The 15,054-nt window shown below is 37.5% G+C and overlaps 1 long non-coding RNA gene across 1 annotated transcript in view; it reads left to right on the top strand.

Annotated features, from left to right (window-relative positions):
• The window catches only part of LOC120245892, a 95,076-nt gene that overhangs the window by 3,627 nt on the left and 76,395 nt on the right, over positions 1-15,054 (top strand). The window contains exon 3 of the long non-coding RNA XR_005531926.1: positions 1,958-2,059. This is a non-coding gene — a long non-coding RNA (uncharacterized LOC120245892). The remainder of the gene's footprint in view (positions 1-1,957; positions 2,060-15,054) is intronic.

Genomic DNA, 15,054 nt, shown 5'->3' with positions numbered 1-15,054 from the left:
CAATGGGCCAGACGACAGTTATCTCACCCAGTCACACAACTCCCAAGGGGAGCTCAATTATGCAAGAGGTCATCAGTGACAACCCCGGTATATCACTCTACTTATTTCCTAGTTTTTTCTTTGTTGCAAAAATATTGGTGGAAATTTTCAACCTCTGTATGAGGGCAAGAAGGGCAGCAGATCTGTGAAACTAGACTAAATGATTATAACTTAAGGGCTCAGGGTCAGCGAGGACTTAGGTCAACTGGAAATAAATGATGGAAGTGGTAGTGAGCAGGGGGAATTGAGTCAAACAAAGGAAGCAGTGGTGGAATGTGTTCAGAAAAAGCCCAGAAAGGGAAAAGCATAGGTTAGGGGTAAGTGATCTAAGTTCCTCTTCTCTAATGGACAAGGTGTTAAGCAAGTGCTTATTCTCTCTGCTCCTCAGTTTTCTAACATGTGAGATTAAGGAGTTGGATGGAAGTGATTGAAAGATCCTCTTAGGACCTTAAAAACTTTCATTTTTATCACGCTGGCCTCAGTCCTACAGTTGCTCATACCTCTTAGCCAGAGTGGAAGGGGGTTGATATGAGCAATGGAAGCTAATGGAACATGTGGAATGCTGTAGATTTGGCAGCAAAGCTCAGCCCTTTAAAAGCCAACTTTGAGCATTGGTAGAGAGAGTCAGAATTGGTTTTGACTAGTATATCAGTTGAATTAAAAGGAAGCAACTACTCTAGTGCACAACAGGATGGAAGGCGTGGGATGCAGAAGCAGATTACAGGGCAAAAAAAGAAGAAGCAGACCAGAGGCAAGAGAGACACCCTACCATAGCTACCAGGTCTGTCGATGTTGTCACTTCTGTCATGAGGAGGAAGTTCTCTTAGCTCAGATGTCCTGAGACAAAGATTTGGTGCAGGTAGTTTGTTTGAGAGATGATCACAGGAAGCCCATGTGAAGGAGAAGGAAAAGTGAAACATGGAGATGAGCCAGTGAGGAGTGTGTTAATGAGCAGGTTTTACTCTGGGCAGCTGGGCTGGATGGACCTAGCTAGCTAGAAAAAGAAAATGTGGATTCCTCTTACTTTATGAGTTCATGAAAAATCTTTAGTAAGTGTATTTTTAAAAAACAGAACAGTGTTTTAAATACAGAGGAACTCGCTAGTTTTAGAAAACCTATTTGAAATGTTTTATGAAGGGGATTACTGTTGCTTAACTTGGCCTTTTTGTAAATTTGTATTTTGCATATAATAAGCATATAAGGATTGCTTCAGTTAACTTCTGTGAAAAGTCCTTTACCTGAAAAATCCTCAAGAGGCCTTAAGAATGAAGTTGGAGATAGTCCTAACCTTAGATATCAAGATGTGAGCCATAGGAAGTGGTTGGGAGAAGCTGGATGGGGACATTAAATAGTTGTCAAGTATGTCTGGTTTTGATAGATGGTTTGGTGAGCAGAATCAGAGACTCTGCCAAGGGAAGACCAAGGTAGTCCTGCTAGCTGAAGAGATAACAGCTCTCATTTATACTTGATCACATATTTGTGTCCTAAGCCTCTACAGCAAAATCTCAGGAAGTGACTAGACCAGTGGGCCTCTCTTATGCTTAGTAATTTAATATGTTGCCACTGAAATAGATCAGATCCTGGCCAGTATGCATCAGAACCTCGATTGAAGAGGAGTTCAATCATAATCAAGTTTATCCCTTTAAAAATGAATGAATCACAAGGCTCCATTAGTGATACTGCAAGTTGGCCAGTCCTATTGATTTGCAGTTCTCAGTTGATTATAGTGATTCTATTCTGAGAGTCTTCCATACTCTATAAAGTGTGCTCTATAAAAAAGATTAAATGGTAACCTACCAATGATAAACTATGAACTGTAAATGCCATATTCATGAATTACAAAATTTGAGACCTTTCTTATTCTTTTGAATGAATTGTCATCTTTATCTTCTCATCTATGTCTATATTCTGTATATAGTGACCAGCTAATCATCGGGACCAGATCAAGAAGCCAGCCATGACTGACCGACCTGGATCACCTGGATTTGTCCTAATTGTTGGCTAAAGACAGCTCCTTGAGGTTAGTTGGGAGTGGGACCCCTGGTTTTTGGGAGAAGAAGAGCTGGATGAGAAGGTTTGTTTGGATCAGCATAAAGTCTTTATCACTCCTGGAAATGCAACTCAGAGTCACAAAAAGGAAAAGTCACTTATTCTCACAGACTGGCTTCTTTTATTGCATTAGAACTTACCATTATTAGCTGCCTTGCTACTAAAACATGTATTCAGGTTTATAACAGTGCTTCTGGAGAAGTCCTACACAAAAATGATCTTTAGAAACACAACGCGGCTCTTCAGTTATATGGAGAGGAGAAAATGAAGAGGAAATGGGGTACCAACAGATGACAAGAAGAATTAAAGAGAGAATACTCTGGAAAAGGCCATAACATAAGCCAAGTTAGAAATGTCACCACCCATTTTGAAATTTCCGGGAACTGGGAACAAGACAGTCATTTAGAAGAGAGAACCAGTGGCCTAGGAAAAACTGAAAAGCTGTTTTTCATAACTTAATTCTTCACACACTTAAGCCCTTAAGAAAATCCCTTTCTGGGGTGCCTGGGTGTCTCATTCGGTTAAGTATCCGACTTTGGCTCAGGTCATGATCTCACGATTCGGGAGTTTGAGCTCCGTATCCGGCTCTGTGCTGAAAGCTCAGAGCCTGGAGCCTACTTTGAATTCTGTGTCTCCCTCTCTTTCTGCCCCTTCCCTCCAATCTCTCTCTCTCAAAAAAAATTTTTTAATTAAAAAAAAAAAAAGAAAATCCCTTTCGGCATAGCCACTTTATACACGAAATGGATAAAGAACTAGACTATGTGGTTCTCTTTTACAAAAAGTGTTCCTCTGAGCCTTAGGGTTCCTTGGAGGCATTTCAGGGGCTGCCTCTATCTATCCCAAGGGAGGTCAAGGGAGTTAGTAATAGAACTGCTGAGCTTATTGCCCGGCCTTCCCTGCCATCACATAGGTTCTGCTTTTCTATGTTTTATAAATTGGGAATATGAGTAACGTTTATGAAGACAAAATTTCCGTAGCTAAGAAAAGTTTGCAAATCACAAGCTAATATATACTTAGAACCAAGGTTTCTAGGATCACATGACACAGATATCTGTTAGATAGATTTATGCTGAGTTCAAAACTAAGCAGCACATCAGGCATTTTTAAATCATGGCAATGACCTGAGTAAAAATGAGGCAGGAGTGGGAATCAGGAAACCTAGGGTCTGAATTCGATACTACCAGAATCTGCATTGTCATGGTGGTTAGAGCACCCAGCCTGGCACATGAGACCAAGTATTCGCTAACTGGTTCGTTAGTTATCAAATGCCTCACTCTCGTACTACATCTTATACACAGATCTGAGGGTTCCTGTCCACAACTGTGACTGTGGTCTATTAGGGTCTATTTAAGACCACGTTTTTTACCAAATAACCCACCTCCTGTTTTTCACACAGCATGTTATGAAGAGACTGATGAGATGATCATCTTTAATTTCTCAGAGTCAGTCCAAAAAGAATGATTGAAAAAATTAAAACAGGAAAATTCTAAAATAGAGTTACAAACAATTATCTGGGCAACACTGCTTATATTGACCAATTTAAATTTTTTTTTACATTTATTTATCTTTGAGGGACAGAGATGTGCAGGGGAGGGGCAGAGAGAGGAGACACAGAATCTGAAGCAGGTTCCCACTCTGAGCAAGCATTCAGCACAGAGCCTGACTCAGGGCTCAAACCCACGCACTGTGAGATCATGACCTGAGCCAAAGTTGGACACCTAACCAACTGAGCCACCCAGGTGCCCCTAAAGAATGTGTATGGAAAGTCTGTAATAATTTAGAAATGTATGTTGTAATGCTAATTGAAAATATCACTATAAGTTTATATGAGGTTATAATCATAGCTGCACAAAAGCTAAAAACTATTCAAAGGAAAAATTGGGAGGAAACACATCAAATTTTAGTACTTTTTGGCTGACAAAACTGTGACTTTTTTTTCCTTTCAAGGCATGTGATTCTACAAATTCCTTTTAGCAGCATATCTATTTTATGAATTAAAAAATACAAACCTGGGGGCACCTGGGTGGCTCAGTCAGTTGAGCACCCAACTCTTGGTTTTTGCTTAGGTCACAATCTCATGGTTTCATGGGTTCGAGCCCCGTGTGGGCTGTGTGCTGACAGCGTGGAGCCTGCTTAAGACTTTTCCCGCTCTCTCTGTCCCTCCCCCACTCGCACTCTTTCTGTTTCTCTCAAGATACATAAATAAACTTTTAAAAAAATACAAACTTAAATTTTAAAAGAAAATGAAATAAAGTTAATTGTATTAGTTTCCTAAGACTGCCCTAACAAAATACCACAAACCAGATGGCTTAAAACAACAGAATTGTATTGTCTCACAATCCGGAGGCCAGAAATCTGAAATCAGGGTATTGGGAGGCAAGGTTCCCTCTGAAACCTGTAAGAGAGTCAGTCCTTCCCTGCTCTCCTGGTAGTTTGCTGGCAGTTTTTGGTATTCTTTGTCTCACAGCTGCATAGCTCTGATCATGTGGCATTCTCCTTGCCTGTGTCTTCTCATGGCCATCTTCTCAAAAGGACTCCAGTCATATTTTATTAAGGGTCCACCCTATTCCAGTATGACAATATGTTAACTAACTAACTGTATCTTCAACAACCCTGCTTCCAAATAAGGACACATTCTGAGGTACTGGGGTTTAGGAATTCAACATATCTCTTTTTGGGAGGATACAATTCAACCTTTAACAGTAATTTAACAATTTTGATGTTTCTTAGAGAAATTGAAGACCATTATTCTTACCCTCATGTAGTGGTTTCCATGTTAGCACATGGATGGTTTAGAAAAGCAGTGGTTTTGATAATTTTTTCTGTGACTTCCTCACCTTCTCTCTTGCTGTCCCTCTCCTTATCTAACACATATTTATTAGGCATATGCTGAGTTTGTAGCACTGCATTAAATCAAAATTTAAAAATCACACAAAACTTTCTTCTAACCGTTAGCTGCAAGTTGCTTTCATTTTTCAAGTAGACTGACTTTATAATGAATGACTTCAGTTTGTAAATCACCATGAAGAATTAGGTTTAAGTTAGATTGTAAAAAAATTTCTTAGACTTTTTACAAATATATAACAGATGATTGGGGGGGAGGGAAGGCAGAAGAAAACTAAAGAAGAAATGGTCCAAACAGAAATTAATTTTTCTTGTTGTAAAGCCAAAAGGAATACTTTTCAGCATAGAGTAATCTCCAGTTTGGTTAGGATATTTGTAAATTAGCTAAATGTTTTAAAATAGTGTCTTACTGGCTTTGAACTATTCTTTGTGACTTTTTCCCACTATGTTGCTAGAAATAGCTTCTTCTTTTTTTTAAATTGAAATTTAAGCATGTTTATTTAATTTTTTCAAGGAGTTCTTTTACTAAGTTTGACAGAACTCCTTGATGTAATAATACAAATAAGGGAATATAGTGTGGCACGGATAAGACATGGATGACTTTCTTTATATTTTCTAAATATGATCATATTGCTGCTATATACCTTTGGAAGCAAAATTATTTATTTCCCTTGTTACATCCAAGCATTTATTTTACTGAGTATTTATGAGATTCAATGACATATTCAAATCAGCATGTGTGTTCCATTGCACAGTTATTCCCTTTTATTTCCAATTTCTTGTTAGGAATGCTTTGTGTCTAAAAAGCTAAGGAAATTAAATGCAAGACTCTGTCAATACAATGAAACTTTACTATGTACAAGTCAGGAAATTAGAATATGTTGTTCCTCCAGCAGCTGGTATTGGGCTACTCTGAACATTATAAGTCAGGAAAGTTAAAGTGGGACAGTTTCTCCTTTCAAGGATTTTATCTGAATACAAAAGAATATCGCTTCTCCTCCCTCAGTGCACAAGACTATGGGTAGGGCTGACCCAACCAGATGGGAAAAGGGTGCTCATCAGCTCTGGCCCCTGTATCTTCAAACTTTTCCACTACCAACTCCTCTACTCTGCAAGAAGGCAGCCACAAATCAGCCTGTGATAATGTCACAGGGGTAGTGTGCAGCGGAACATAGTAGCTCTGCCAGAACTACTACGGGTTGTAGGAATAGCCTCTACTTTATTGGGCTGCTCACCGTGTGCCAGGACTTTATCTACAGTATTTAATCCTCAATGACCCTGAGAGCAGGCACTTTTGTTATCCCCATGTCATAGAAGAGAAAACCAAGATGTAGAAACATTAAGTAATTTGACCCTGATTGCACATTTAGAAAGTAGCAAATCCAGGATTAAAAACTAGATTCACATGGACAACTTACACTTTTGACCAGTAAATTGTAGGTAACTTACACATTTTTACCAAGTTTTGGAATGCAAAAAAGGAACTTAAAAAATTACATTCTTCTGATTACAAATATAATATGTATTCATTGAAGAAAATACAAAATTCACCTATAATTCTTACCAGTAATCATTAAGCTTAATATATTGACTTTTTTGCCCCTAAGCATTTATGTGAGTGTGCGTGTGTGTGGGAGTGTGTGTTTAAAATAATCAGAATTGTACAGTTTGGTGACCTCCTTCTTTTCACTTCATATATTACGAACATTTCAACATTATTAAATATTCTGTTACAATCTAATTTTTAATGGCTGGATTTACTGTAATATAGTTTATTTAATGAGTCTTGTGGTGTTGGGTAGTTAGGTTATTTCTAACTAGTCACTATTTTAAATATCACACATGCTAGGATTTCCTTAAGATAAATCCCTAGGAATGAAATTGCAAAATCAAAGACTTTTAAGGTTCTTGGTATATTTTGTCACCCTCCAAAAAGGCTCTGCCAAATTATGAGATGGGAAGGTTTCAAAGTGGGTATTTCAAGTTCTGGCACAGGCTGTAGTACAGGATATACTGTGGGGAAATGTAGATCAGCCATTACTTCTCAAGATAATGCCTTATGGATAGCCACCTGGTGTCTCCTAGTGGAGTCCAAGAAGGACCCTTACTCTCCAGAGAAGGACTGGAACAGAGGATGTATACTGCCTGTTCAAGGCTTAGTGGTCTCTAAGAAGCGTGTAACTACTGCTTCTCAATAAATAAAGCAGTTGTAAAGATTTACTAGTTAGCACAGGATTTTCCTGCTCAATATTTCCTCTGATCTTTGTAACATCCTTGGAATGATACAACTTTATGACAATTGGCATTTTTCAGAGAATGATCGGTCAGATTAAGGTAAGGGTATTGACTTATTCAGGGTCACACCTCTTTATGCAGAGAAGCCTAGACCATGCCTAGCTACATCAGGCTGCCTCTCCCCAAGAGAAAATCCTTTATGTAAAAAATTTTGTCACTCAACAAGTAGAAGTATTTGGTATTATATTAAGGAACCCTTGAACTTGCTCTACAAGTAATTATCTTTATTTTTCTACATTTGCTGAATTCCAGCCACATAATAGATGCTGCCCTAGACACAGATAGTTCTGAACTTTTGGGCTAGCAATCTTGAGACCCTAACAAGCCTGGTAAATGTGAGAAATGAGGGGAATGCACTTAATTAACATAGGGTCTGAAAAAGGGTACTTTGGGTAATTACATGTCTGGTTACACATTCTTGACACTATTTAGAGCTCTGAATGACAGTGCAAAAACAATGCCCAGTTTGTTGGTTGGAACAAAGGCAAACAGACTCAACCCCAAGCATGAGTCTGAACGCCATTTTGGAATGTCGAAACTGGAAAGCTAAGGATCATCACTTGAATTCGCTAAAAATGGAGAAAAACAAAACCTAGAGAATAGTCCCAGGTTTGCTGATTTATTTCAGATGTATTTAACGGTATACACACACACACACACACACACACACACACACGATTTAAACTTTACCAAGTACTCACTTTTCTTACACAGTATTAAACTGGGGCAGGAACTGAAAGAATGAGACAATTTGTAAAAGAAGTTAAGAAGTTAAGTTGCAGGGGCACCTGGTTGGCTTAGTTGATAGAGCATGCCACTTTTGATCTCGGGGCTATGAGTTCAAGCCCCACATTAGGTATAGAGATTACTTTAAAATAAAATATTTTTTTAAAAAGTAAGTTGTAGCTGTAGATCTGCAGGGACTTGGCTATTATGTGGGTTTAGGTGCCTCCTTTAATCTAAAATAACTATGGTGGGCACCCAGGAGAAAATAAAGAATAACACATTGAACCCTGAAACTGACTCTGATGGGAAGGATGAGTAATAATGTGTGGCTAACACAGAGGCTTTAATATTTTATGTTTTAATTTACATGCTATAACATATTTAACATTAAAAATATCATTTTCATGGTGTTCCTACATAGATGGCTCTAGAAAAAACATGAAAAGATAGTGATATTATGGAAAATCTGTTATCCTGACTTTACTAATTCTAAACTGTGATGGGATTGTGCAACATTTTTTCACTTTATATCATGTGACACTACAGTGGTATGCTCACTCATTCTAAACTTAATAATAGTAAAACCATTAGGTTAGCCAGTCATAGCTACAGTGCATAATCTGATCTGGTGAGTTGTATACAAATGTAAAAATTCATCTTCGTGTACATTTTAAGATTAGTGTATATTATACCTCAGTTTAAAACAAACACTGCCATGTTTTACAGGAATCAAAATGATTAAGTAGAAAGAACCTCAAATTAGGGAGGATAGATTAGAGCTCTTTAGTCCAAGCTTATCAAAGCAATTAAGCGAAAATCAAGGGAGTTGTTAAAAACCCAAAAATGGCAGCAAAGGTATGGAATGTGGACAAGACCATAAGATCTTGCCACCCAGTGTAAGGGGGATCCAATTATTGGGGGCAGTTGTCAGAAATAATTAAACCATTTCATGTGCATACCCCAGTGAGTTGACCCTTCCCTTTGGATTGACCCCTTCAGTGTGGATAAACCCTCCCAACCACAGGTTTGCACAGTGGAGTATCTCTTTCCAGGGAAATTCCTAAGATGACAGATCACAAAGCAAGGAGGAAGGCTTTTGGATATTATTGTTGTCTTTACGCCATTTCTGTAGAGATGTCAGAAGACATTGAAGTAAAAACGAAATCCCTCCCTTATATACCCATCCATCATACCCTGCACTTTTCCAAAGGTGACCATTTACAGCTACCCAACAAGCCACCCCCAACAAATATCCAGGGGACTACACTGACTTTTGCTCAAAATAGTAATAATAAGTTTTATTACTGTCTTTCACTGTAAAGACTAAGAAAATAAAATGACTGTCAGTGGTTCATGTTGCACATATGACCAAAGCTGCTGGAGTATCCCATTAATGTCTTTATGAATAGGCAAAGTGGCAGTGGTCTGAGAATTGTGCTCTAAAGAGCTTTGCCTCTGAAATATCTGAAATGCCACCATTATGTATTTACCTCTGTCTTAGTTTAGGCTACTATAACCAAATACCATAGACTGGGTACCTTATAAACCACGGAAATTTATTAGAAATTTATTTCTCACAGTTCTGGAGGCTGGAAGTCAGAGCAGGGGACCACAGGGTCAGCTTCTGATGAGGACCTTGTCTAGGTTTCAGACCACTGATTTCTCATATCCTCAAAGGAGAAAGAGCAGAGAAGAGAGCAGAAGCAAGCTCTGTCACGTCTTTTTGTAAAGGCACTAATCCCATTCATGAAGGCTTCACCCTCATGACCTAATTGACTTCCAAAGGCCCCACCTCCTAATACCATCATATTGGGCATGAGTATTTCAACACATGAATTTTGAAGGGCACATTCAGCCCATAGCAACCCCTTAGGGTGAGCATTGCTTTCCTTTATTCATCATTTTAAGAGTACATATATTACTGGAGAGGAAAATATATTAAGTTCCTAACATTTTAATACAAACTAATGTCTTAGATGATTTTCTATCTAGGAGAAAATAGACGACTTGAGAACTCTGAATATTCAAGTTAAGTGAAAGGTGGAGTAAAGGAAGAGAGCAAGTGAAAACATCAAACCAAAAGGGAGAGTGCACCAAAATATTCAAAAAGTAGTTAACTGATTTGGCCAAGCATCATAGTCTCCAGTGGGTGTGGTCTATAAGACTGATGGTAAGCCTGTTAGAAGTGGCTGTGAAGGAGCAATTTACCCACAAATGTATCTTCTTTCTCTTTCCTTACTTTAAGGACTAAAAATGTGTTTTTAAAATGAAGGACTGAATCAAGTTGGCTAACTGAAGAACTGAAGATATATTTTATCCCTCCCAACATTAAAGAAATAACTTAAACAGGGGTGCCTGGATGGCTCAGTTGGTTAAGCATCTGACTTTGGCTCAGGTCATGATCTCATGGTTTGTGAGTTCAAACCCTGCATTGGGCTCTGTGCTGAGAGCTCAGAGCCTGGGGCCTGCTTGGGATTCCGAGTCTCCTTCTCTCTGTGCCTCTCCCCTGGTAGCACTCTGTCTCTCTCTGTCTCTCAAAAATAAATAAACTTTTAAAAATATTTTAAAAAAGAACTAAAACAGAACAATAGCAACACACAAAAAAAACACAAAAAAGAAATTTGCATATTCCAGAAATTTTAGGAACTCACAAAGGGTAGATAGGACTGCATTGGTGACAAAACAAGAAAAGGAAAATCCTGCTTAAAATTCAGGGCCTCGTAGGGGCGACTGGTTGGTCCAGTCGGTTAGGCATCCGACTTCGGCTCAGGTCATGATCTGATGGTCCATGGGTTCGAGCCCCACATCGGGCTTTGTGCTGACAGCTCAGAGCCTGAGCCTGTTTCAGATTCTGTGTCTCCCTCTCTCTCTGCCTCTCCCCAGCTCATGCTCCATCTCTCTCTGTCTCAAAAATAAATAAACGTTAAAAAATATTAAAATTCAGGACCCCATAAGCAATTCTGAAATTTCTCAACACTCAGCATAAATGAGTACAAAGAACAAGCCTGGACTTTCAAATAGTTGTGAGGGCAGTAAGTTAAATAACTATATTTGAAGCAGTCTCTCCCTTCCCCTTCTTTCACTGCACATCCAGTGGTGACAACAGTGTGTGTCCCTAGGTTAAAACCTTTAGAACTGCTTTCAGAAGAGAATATTCATCATGTTGGGGTTAAAGAAGGATACAGGTAGACTCTGAAGTGCTTCTAGACCTTCACAGGGGCATTGGAGGACAGAAGAAAGAGGTGGAAAGAGTTGACTCCATATTTGCTTCTGAAGGACAAGAATGTTTCTCTTAAGTGAGAAATTTGGCATGGGAGTCCATTCACATAGGTAATGGGTCTAGGACTCTAAAGAACAAATGGTGGGGGTCCTCCAACTACAATGCCCAGACAGATCTCCTTATAGCATACCCACTAGGAAACAAGCCACACCCATTCATAGGGGCCTTGCAGTAAGCTGTTAAGTGACTTGCTCTTGACTATGAAAGATCATCTAATGATTGCCAGTTATTCCAAGAAAGGTTCCACAAACAAGCAGAAAACAAAATAAAAATCAACAAGAGAAAAATAAAATTGGGGGGAGACAGAAACAGTGGAGAAGTACAAGAAATTTAGGAAGCAAAACAAAGCAATGTTTCCAGAGAAGTAAAGGAAGATAATTGTATCTATGAAAAAAGAAACCAAGAGACTCCAAACAAAGGAACATTCAAAAGTTGTCTTGGAAGTTAAAAACAATAGCACATATGAAAACTCAATGAAAGAAGATAAATTTGAAGAAGTCTCCTAGAAAGTAGAAGGAATGATGAGCATGAGTAAGAAAGGGGACAAAAATGGACTAGAAATGATAGAGGATCAGTGGATCAGTTTAGCAGTTTAATTATCCTAAGAAATTAGAGTTTCTAAAAGAAAATGAAGGAAAATAAATTATCAAGTTATCAACTCAAAAAGATCCCCCTGAAATAAATGACATGAGTTTCTAGATGGAAAGCACCAACTAATGCCCAGCAGTGTGGATGATAAGGGAGTCATACCAAAGCAACTCTTAGTGAAATTTCAGAGTACTCAGTACAAAAGATAGATCCTAAAAGATTTTGGGAAACAAAACAGGCCACAGACAAAGGAAAGTGAGAATCACACTGGCATCACATATCCCAACAGCAAGTCTAGAAACTAGCAATGCTTTCAAAATCCTAAAGAAAAATGATTTTCAACCTAAAATTCTACACATACCCCCAAACTATCAATCAAATATAAAAGTAGAATAAAGACATTTTCTGACAGGTTGCTCTTGTGTATCCTGTCCTAAGAAGCTTTGGATATGGTCCACCAAAATAAGGGAGTAAAAAAAATTAATTTTTAAAAAGGAAAGAGAAGGGAAAGAGAAAGGGAAAAGGAAAGAAAGGAGGGAAGAATGAATTAAATTGGGACTAAAAACACAAGAGAATGATGGTGGGAATGCTCAGGGTGAAGATATAGAAAAGTCCAAGGAAGACAGCAATGTAGGAGATCTTGAGATCAACCAATGGCACAAGAGGGAAGAGAGAAAACTGTGTGATGTGGATGGGAGATGTATACTCCTGGTTAAAAGTTGAGAATGAATTAGTGATAGGTACTTAACCAAGCAAAGAGGGAAATTTATTAACTCCAGGGACAATAAAAAGTTAAAGGATATATAATCATAATATGCTAAGTAATTTTCATAGGCATCATAATGAATATGGAATATTGATCTAACCAAAAATTATAACTATTTTGGGAGGATGTGGGGAATGGAATTGGAAATGTGATGGAATCATGTAAGGGAACTAAATAATGTTCTGCAACAGGAAACAGATAAAACCCAAGACTAAAAAACCAAGAGATAGCAGTGGGAAAAGTTATTACTTAGAAATGTGGAAGCAATTATCAGAAGAACAATGAAAAAAGTAATAAGTAGTTGTCTCAAGGGAGAGAAAATCAGAGTGGGAGGGGTGAGTCAAGGAGTTCATTTTACTATAAGTCTTCTAAAATTACTTTAAAAACCGTACTTTAAAGACATAAGTATGGTATATTAATACCAGACAAAATAGGATTTAAAGCTAAAGTATTAGATAGAATGAGAAAAGATATTTCATGATGGTAAAAGGCACTATCTGCCAAGAAAACATACTGTCATAAATCTTTGCTCTCTTAATAACACAGCCTTAATATATATGCAAATATGCAAAAAAAAATGAAAATCCAAAATCTTAGTGGGACATTTTAAGATTTTTTTCTCAGAAATTGAAATATTAAACAGACAAAAATTTAATTCTGTCTTTATGTGGGAGATTTTAATAATAGAATTAACTACTGAATAACACACATACATATATTTATACATACATACATGTATGTTCACATGCATTCTTTTCTGTTAACCTCAAAATACCACTGTGAATCAGGCCACATAGAAAATCTCAATACAGTTTAAAATATACAAATCAGGGGCACCTCAGTGGCTCAGTTGGCTAAGACTCTGACTCTCTTGATTTCAGCTCTGATCATGATCGTGAGATCAAGCCTTGGTGTCCAGTTGCAGGCAGGGCATGGAGCCTACTGGAGATTCTTTCTCCCCCTCTCCCTCTGCCCCTACCCCACTCACACACATGCATGCGCTCATGTATACAAACTCTGTCTCAAAAAATAAATAAAATAAGTACAAATCATGTGTATATTACATATTCTCTGGCTGTAAGGCAATGAAATTAGAAATGAGCAATAACAAAACTGTAACCAAAAAAAAAAAAAATCAGTTTGTTGTAAATTTTTTAAAATGTTTAACCCCTGGTATAAAAAAATAAATTTTCACTAAAATTGTGAATTATTTTGAAATGAAGGACAGTGGGGGGACTACATAACAAAAAGTAGGAAGCTAAAAAGGACAATGAAATAATTCTTGAAAAAGAAACTTAGGAAGATAATAGGAAGAATTAATTGAAAAGGAAAAAAAACATATTTCATCAATAAAAGCAAAAGCTAGTCCTTGGAAGGAAGAGGAAAAAAGGAACAAAAAAATAAATAAGCTTTTGGCAAGCCTGAACTGTAAAAAAGAAAGACAAATAAAATTAAGGAAAAGATAAAACTAGAAATTCATAACAACAAATTCAATCATCTAGAGAAAGGGAACATATTCTAGGAAAATATAAATTACCAAAAATGACCTTTTTTTAAAAAAGCACTTTATGTGGGTTAAAAATTTTTATGATAAAACATTGAAAACATAAAATGTGTCACTTTAAACATTTTAAGCATAAAATTCAGAGGCATTAATTATATTCACATTGTTGTGCAACCCTCATCACAGTTTCTAACCCTTTTCCATCAACCCAAACAGAAACTCCATGACATTAAGTGATAACTCCCCAGTCCCCTTCTCTCCTAGCCCCTGGTAACCTCTAATCTGCTTTCTGTCTCTGAATTTGCCTGTTCTAGATATTTCATAAAAGTAGAAGCAGACACTATTTGTTTCTTTGCAACTGACTTCATTTAGCATATTTTCAAGGCTCATCCATGTTGTAGCACGTATCACAACGTCATTTTTTTAAATGAGTGAATATCTCATTGTATGTATAGACTGCATTTTGTTTATTCATTTATCTATTGATGAACACTTGAGTTGCTTCCACATTTGGCTATTATGAATAATGTTGCAATGAATATGGAAGCCAAAGTGACTTTTAAAACCCTAGAAAACAAAATAAACTAATCACTATAGAAGAAATTAAAGTTACTAAAAGACTAATCTTTAAAAAGCAATTTGTCTCAGAGGCACCTGGGTGACTCAGTCAGTTTGCATCTGACTCTTAATTTCAGTTCAGATCATGATCCTGGGGCTGTGGGATCAAGCCCTGCATTGGACCCAAGGCTAAGCAAGGATCCTGCTTGGGATTCTCTCTCCCTCTCTCTCTCTACCCCTCTGTGCCTCTCAAAATAAATAAACATTAAAAAATGAAAAAGCAGTTTGTCTCAGTTACAGCAAAATTTTCCAAGATCTTTAGGACATTTAAAGGTTCCAGAGATAGCAAAAGAAAGTTTCTTAAATCATCTGCAAAGCTAATATAAACCTGATTGGACAAAACTT

This window comes from Hyaena hyaena, unplaced genomic scaffold, assembly GCF_003009895.1.
Source record: "Hyaena hyaena isolate Hyena2069 unplaced genomic scaffold, ASM300989v1 scaffold_438, whole genome shotgun sequence".
Classification (NCBI taxonomy): domain Eukaryota; kingdom Metazoa; phylum Chordata; class Mammalia; order Carnivora; family Hyaenidae; genus Hyaena; species Hyaena hyaena.
The sequence above is the reverse complement of the archived record's forward strand: the minus strand, read 5'-3'. Positions and strand labels throughout refer to the sequence as shown.